This window comes from Orcinus orca, chromosome X (assembly GCF_937001465.1).
Source record: "Orcinus orca chromosome X, mOrcOrc1.1, whole genome shotgun sequence".
NCBI lineage: Eukaryota > Metazoa > Chordata > Mammalia > Artiodactyla > Delphinidae > Orcinus > Orcinus orca.
The window spans coordinates 116,890,124-116,897,786 of NC_064580.1; the positions used below are offsets into that span (position 1 = coordinate 116,890,124).

The window sequence follows — 7,663 nt, forward strand, 5'->3', positions numbered from 1 at the left end:
CAGACATTCTGACTTAGGAGGTGTTAACAGATCACAGTCTGTTAGGGAGAAACAAGCCTTGGCACCGCTCTGTTACCTGAACTTCCAGTAATGAAATTAAGTGAAATGAAACTAAACATTAGTGAATAACTTAATCTGGTTCAGTGAATCAGCTATTACAGTTACTCCAAAATCATAATGAACAAAATAGCGAAATTTTTCTGTCACTTGGAAACCCGTGATGTACGAAACTAGATCAAGTGCGTTGCATTCTTAAGCAACACTTAAAGTCTGGATGAAAGACATTTCTAGACCCACTGGCTTCCCTAAGGATCTCTAGATGTTTAGACTCTTTCAGAGCCGCCATGTGGGCCACCAGGGCAGACCTGGAGGACCATATTCTCAGGAATGAATCTAGGAGTTATACTAGGTAGGTGTAAATGGTTCCTTATCCTTTTTGCTACTCTGAATTTAATCTGGAATGACAGAATTAGGATCTAAAAGCAAACAGGCAAAATGGCATCCAAAGGTTAAACAAGGGATTGAACCTAACAAGGCAAGTTTGAAATGATATTGGAGAAGAAAGCTGAAAATAGGCAGAAATGGGTCTTATTCGCCCCTATAAGGAGCCAGTTACTGACATTTTGGGAGGGACAGTTCATCATTAGGGCATTCAGGTTAGGGTTTTTAATGACAGTGTTAGGGATGAAGGCCGCAGGGGGCCCGATCAGCTTGTGGACCTTCTTCTGATTGGCTGGTGGAGGGGTAACAGGGTAATGTCTCATGAATCTCAGTCATCAACCTTCTGGTTCCAACCAGTCTGGGGTCTAGATGCGCGTGGTCAGCATGTGGTCACCATCCTCCACCAGGTGGGAATGGTGGGAGGGTCTTAGTTTCTAAAGAACATCTCAAAATCTGCATCAGATTATTATCTCTATCCCTTCAGGAGGCACTAGGGGTCCTGTGACGCTACTGTTCCATTCACTACTGGAGTCTGCTCTTTGGAACTGGGGAACACCTAGGATATGAAAGCCTTTCTTCTACAAGCAAGAAACAGGGGGACACAGAGGGGCATTTGTACCCAGGAAGGCCCCTCAGTGTCCTGCTTGGTTTCAAGCCAAGTTCAATTTTCTCTTTAAAATTTTTAATCAGATTTTATTTGGGAATTTTAAACAGATTCAATATTTAACATTTTCCTGAATACTTATCATTTTATTTTTCTTTTAATCGTCCAATGCAGAGAAAATGCAGTGGTGTTTTCACCAAGTCCATCCAGACGCCGTCTCCTCGTCCCCTGCAGGTGACCCGTGTGTAGATGACTATGCTACTTTCCATGACCACCGACCAGGACGTGAAAGGGCTGAAGAGCACAGATTTCCTTTGGTTGTTAGATAGAAACTTGACTGACGCATTCTGCTCCCAACCCTTCCATAAGGCAGGCCCCAGCTCTACGCTGGAGATGCAACATGTGGATGTCTTCTGCTCATGTATTTTTCAAGGGTTGATGGTTATTTTTGCCTGCAGACCCTTTACCCCTGCCCTCCTGGTCACTTCCCATGTGACTGAGCTGCCTCACCCCAGGGCCCCTCCCTGGGACAGCCTGAAGCAATGGGGTTTTGTATGAACCTCACTGTGGACGTGATCCCTGCCTGGAAGCTGCTGACCTGCTCTTCTTCCAGCCCTGAAAGCAAGGGCCCAGGTTTCCAAGAACCTGCAGCTGTTGGGAAAATTAACTCCTCTTTTCCATGGTGCACACATGCCCTTACTGTGCCAGGAGTGGTAAAAAACTAATTCCCCTAATTCTCCTCTTTGGCTAGGAATTTTCTCTTCCTTTCCCACTGGGTCTCTGAAGGGAGGGGAGGTGGCAATGAATTTGCTTGTGTATTTATCACCAGTTGCAAGGCTGAGCTCTGTGAACCATTCATCTGGCAGGATGACTACACGTTAGGATCACCTGGAGAGCTTTAAAACCTTACCAATGCCTGGGCCAAACCCCAGACAAATGGGACTGGAATCGCTGAGGGTGGAGTTGGGGCGTCAGGAGATTTTAACAGCTCTCCTGGTGTTTCTAGTTTTCAGCCAAGGTTGAGATCCCCTGCTCTTAGGGGATCTCAAGAACTAACTTAGAAAGATCTAAATTTCAATCTCCATATCAGTGGTGTAAGATTACACTTTAGAACCCTCGTCAAAAATGTTTACAGAGGGACTTCCCTGGTGGCGCAGTGGTTGAGAGTCCGCCTGCCAATGCAGGGGACACGGTTCGTGCCCCGGTCTGGGAACATCTCACATGCTGCAGAGCGGCTGGGCCTGTGAGCCATGGCTGCTGGGCCTGCACGTCCGGAGCCTATGCTCCGCAACGGGAGAGGCCACAACAGTGAGAGGCCTGTGTACCGCAAAAAAAAAAAAAAAAAAAAAAAAATGTTTAGAGAATTCCCCTTCTTGAGCACCGTGTCTTTTTTTTTTAATTAATTACTTAATTAATATTTATTTTTTGACTGCGTTGGATCTCCATTGCTGCATGCGGGCTTTCTCTAGTTGCGGTGAGCAGGGGCTACTCTTCGCTGCAGTGCGCAGGCTTCTCGTTGCGGTGGCTTCTCTTGTTGCAGAGCACGGGCTCTAGGTGCACAGGCTTCAGTAGTTGCAGCTCGTGGGCTCTAGAGTGCAGGCTCAGTAGTTGTGGCACATGGGCTTAGTTGCTCTGTGGCATGTGGGATCTTCCCGGACCAGGGCTTGAACCCGTGTCCCCTGCATTGGCAGGAGGATTCATTAACCGCTGTGTCACCAGGAAGTCCTAACTGTGTCTTTTTCTTGTCTCTAAACCTTGTAGGGGATTTTTGCACGCCTCCCTTACCTTGCAGGCCTAGTCTTCTGAGATAGACACAAGGAGTATAACTAACCTAAGTTAATGCCAGGGCAGTGTCAGACGGGTAAGACATTCCCTTTTTCAATTCATTCATTCCCTTTTCCAATTTCACTCATTCCCCTTTTCAAATTTGTTATCAGTTTATTCCACGAATATCAAATTATGTGCAAGGAAGTATTCTCATCTAGTGTGGGATGAAAAAGATCCTTGGGACACTTCTGTGGTCTTCAAGGGTGCTTCTGGTCCAGCTTTCTACAACTAGCTAAACCCACAGCAGTGTGTGATGGCTTGAGTGAGGTTCAAAAGTTTTCTACTTTAGGAGTGGTGGAGTGAAGATAATAAGTAGAATTATGACTGATAACATTATACGAGGACATCAAAATTTCAGGAATTTTATAGTTTCTAGAAAATTTATATTTAAAAAGTCACCCTTATACTATGACCTAAGAAGTTTTATCATTATTTATTTTACAATACTTTCCATGTAATTCAATATACCAAGTAAGCTAGTTTAACATCTCTTCCCCTCCCCCCTCCTTTTTTTTTTTTTTTAAATAAGGCAGGAGAACAAATCCTTTAAGATGTTCCAAGGGCCTTCTGGAAATCTCAAATTAGTTCAAGGGCGAAAAGACTTCATTTAGAATTTGAATTTGGGGAATTTTATCAAAAATATCAAAAAGGTTTGCACACTTGACGAAATAGGATCACAGACTATTATGAAACAATAATTATCCATTTAACCAAACTGACAATAAAAGATTTCAAAGGCAAATGCAGAAGGTTACATAATTATGAGTAAAACCAATCAAAGACCTGATAAAGCACAGAAAATAATTTTGATAAGACACAAAATCTTTGCTTTCTAGGCAGATCACTTAAGAGGTAAAGAAAAACTTTTAATAATCTCTTATCAAGACCAGACCAATAATCTAAAAAAACTTTGTCCTTTTACAGAGAGAGAAACTAATTTTAATTTTGTACCACCTTACTTTTGATATTAAACTCATTTTTTAACTTAAATACATTAATTCCAATCTTAGCCAGCTTGACCACACATAAAATTCCTATCCCAAGATTTCAAAAAATAAGCCTTCTGTAATTTTCTCTGTCTATTTTAGTTTGTTCTTCATTTTCTTCCTTCTCATTCTGAAATAACTGGCTTTTAGGACAAAATCACTTTTATTTCCTCAACAAAAATGCGTCTCCATTCCTTACACATTTTCTTGCCAAAAACACGTACCCTACTTTTCTTGCATACAGAGATATTTCCCTTATTATTTCTAGTAGTTTTGATTACATATATTAATTAGAATTTTTAACCCTTAGAAACCTTAATTTCTAGTGAAAACTAAGAAGTAAGCAATTGTGTACTGTCTGTTATACCAGCATTCTTTAGGTGGACAAATTTATAAATATATTTCATAATTTCTAGAAACATATGCCTTTTCATGCTGTGGGCTTTCAGTGTAGCACGAGACATGTTTACTAATAAACCCATATATCTTTAGTTTCTCTGTAATAAGACAAGAAAGAGTAGGTAATTAATGCTTCATTATTTTATCTTATTTGGAAATGATCTAGATATTTAATTACTATTCATCATTTAATCTAAATTAGCAAAAATTCTAAGGTTTCAAATTACCAAAGAGATGTGGAAAACTATTTTTAAGTACGCATACCGTAAAACATAATTACTATTAAAAACTTCACCTAAAAACTCTTAACCCACTTACATTTATCTAAATTATTTGCTCCCAGCAGTTATGTTTAAACTACTCACGAAAACTTCATGAGTCATTAGACAGAGTCAGCTATCATCCTAAGCTATTTTTCCTGCAGACAAATTTTTGCAACGGAAATAACGTGAACTTATTTGCCTAACAAACCCAGGTAGACTGTAAGTTGTTTATCTGCATTATATTGAATGCTGATAACTTTGAAAACATGTTTAATTAAACCAACAAACTTAAACTAGCTTTTATTTACCAAAGATTATTAGGGTTAAGTTGTTTTTGTTTTTTTAATTTTATTTTTATTTTTTTGGCTGCGTTGGGTCTTTGTTGCTGTGTGTGGGCTTTCTCTAGTTGTGGAAGGACCTGGGGGGTGGTTTCCAGCTTTTGGCTATTAGAAGTAAGCCCGTGTGAACATTTAATTGTTTGCTGAATTATTTTTATGGTCGATGTTTTACAATCATGGTCAGATCATTCTGACACCTAATTCACTTTGGAGTTAGTGTCACTTGATCGTCTTTTCTCATTCAGGTTGTGAATTTCCTGGTTCTTTGTATGAAGGATGATCTTCCATTGTGTCCTGGACATTTTGGTGTCGTGTCAGGAGACACTGGGGTCTGTTGGAGCTGGGTACTGTAGCACAGGGGTCCCCAAACCCCAGGCCGAGGACCGATCCTGGTCGGAGGCCTGTTAGGAACCGGGCCGCACAGCAGGAGGTGAGGGGCGGGCGAGGGAGCGAAGCTTTGTCTGCGGCTTCCCACGCCTCCCATTACCGCCTGGACCACCCCCGCTCCCCCGTCCGTGGGAAAATTGTCTTCCATGGAAACCGGACCCTGGAGCCAAGAAGGTTGGGGACCGCTGCTCTAGCTTGCAGTGCCCCTGTTGAGGTTTGGCGAGCAGGCCCTGGCCTCCTGCCGTGGGCTGCGCTTGGGAGGACAGCATGAATTTCCAAGCCTCTGCGGTGCTGTTTTGGTTTGCTTGGTTTACCGCAGGCTGCTGGGGATGCTGCCTGGGGACAGGGAAGGAGCTTCCCCAGGCCGGGCCACCTTGGGATTCTAGGCGGGGGAAGGGATTCCACCTGCTGCCTCCGAGAAAGGGATGCTTGCTGTGTGGGGAGCTTCTGGAGGCAGGAGCCCCTGCCAGTGGGCAATGGGGAATGTTTCCTGGGCCTGGGCTCTTTGTGGCCGGTGCCTCCCAGCAGTAGAGTGTCTCTTGGGGGCGGAGAGGGCAGGTTCAGGGCCAGCAGAGAAGCAGTGTGCTTGCTTGGCAGGCACTTTATTGTGATCCAATCCCCCCTTTGTGTGTCTTTGCACGGAGGAATGGAGTCTCAGCTGTGAAGGAAAGAATTTCCCAGGTTGGGTGCTCCTTTTGGTGACCCGTCCCTTGCCAGTGCCCCCAGTTACAAGATTTCTCTGTGTGAGGGAGGGGAGCCTCAGACCGGGTGGGGAGGGCAGTCCTGTTCAATGTGGAGGGAGGGCCCCTGGATGACAGGAGCCCTACAGCCAGCAGGGAAGGATGGCCGCTATTCCTTTACTGTGACCTCACCATTTGGGATATTATTAAGCCCCAGTTGCCTTCTCTTTTTAGAGTGTTTAGTCCTAAGGAGCAGGGACTGGGTTTGGGCGATGCTGTTGTCATTGTGATTTCCGTCGCCTTCAGCATTTTCTGTCCCCAGACTTCCTCTCCTTCCTCCTGAGGGAACCATGGAAGACAAAGTCATGATGGCCCTGGGTGGTGTGACAGATGCTACTGTCTCCCCGCAGTGCCCTTCCCCCTCCTGAGTGCTCCTCTTGGGGGGCCCTTCCTGCCACTTGCAGAGGGTCCTTCTTCTGTCACCCACACGTGTCACCCCACCCTCCTTGTTTGTCTCCCCCCATCTCAAATGCAGGCCAGGCCTGCTCCCCTTCTCCCCCATGAAACCTATTCTCGGCCCGACCATTTTGTCCCTTTACCCCCTGCCTCTTTTATAGAACTGTTCTTGATGGATCTGGAGCTGAAGGGGACTTTGTGCTCTTTCCGGTGACTATGTACTTCTCCCAGGAGCCATGGGGTGTCAGGGTCCCAGCAAGAGGGTCCTCTCCAGGGACACGGTACAGGAGATTAATGGGAATGTGGACTCAGTGGGTGAGGACTTCTTTTCCAGGGATGAAGACTGGGCTGTTTCTGACCAGGATCCTGTCCCTTAGACACCCACCTCCTGACATCAGCTCTGAGTTGGGCCAAGAAAGCTCCACAGGAGGTGTCCCTTGATGTGATGTCCCCTTGACTAGGATCAGTTCAGCATCAGCTAAGCAGCACAGTAGCCTCAGACTCAAGCCCCAGCCACCAGAGCCCTTTAGATTTTACATAGTTTCTCTTTTTTATTTTGTGTTTCAAACATATTAGCCAAGACATTACTATGGATGGGATCTGGGTGTTATGGGTTTAAATTATAAACCTTTAATTTTGTAGAGTTTTATAAAAGAAAACATGACTCAGTGCATGCTTTTACCACTAACCATATTAACAATATGTGATGAAATTTGTTTTAAGTGAATTACAACTTGTCTTCCTGGAACCTCTAGTCCTTCTCAAGAATTTTCTCTTTTCTTTGAAGCGTAAAAGCCATAGTAGGCTATAAGAAAAATTGAAGAGATCATTATATTTATGTCCATATTCGTTCTAAATGGCTAACTATATAATCTATAGATAATTTCTATTGAAGACAATTACAAGGGATAACTGGCAGATTAATATTAAACTCCACACGGTTTAAAAACCTTACTATTTCAAATAAAAAGGAAAAAGAAAAGAAAAAGAAAATGCCTTTATCCGACCGTCCTCATTGGTTAGTGACTCAGCTGAAAGGTAAGCCTGGGAATTGTCCAGAAGCAACAGTGCTCTGACTTCCCCTTCATGGTCCTAAAACATTCGGTTGACAATGCCTGACCTCAGGAACAGAGCTTTGAAGGAATCATTCTGAAAATGATTCTCTGGTGAAGCAAACATCTTTACTAGGTTTACAATCACAGACAATGCAGTGTCCTCTCGCACACTTCTGGGCAGCTTTACTTTGCAAATATGGATTGACCTTATCTTCTTAGAGTAATCT

General features: G+C 43.8%; 1 protein-coding gene across 1 annotated transcript in view; it reads left to right on the forward strand.

Annotated features, from left to right (window-relative positions):
- LOC101282253 (small integral membrane protein 10-like protein 2A) overlaps nt 1–7,663 on the forward strand; it is a 144,232-nt gene that overhangs the window by 44,739 nt on the left and 91,830 nt on the right. The window lies entirely within an intron of this gene.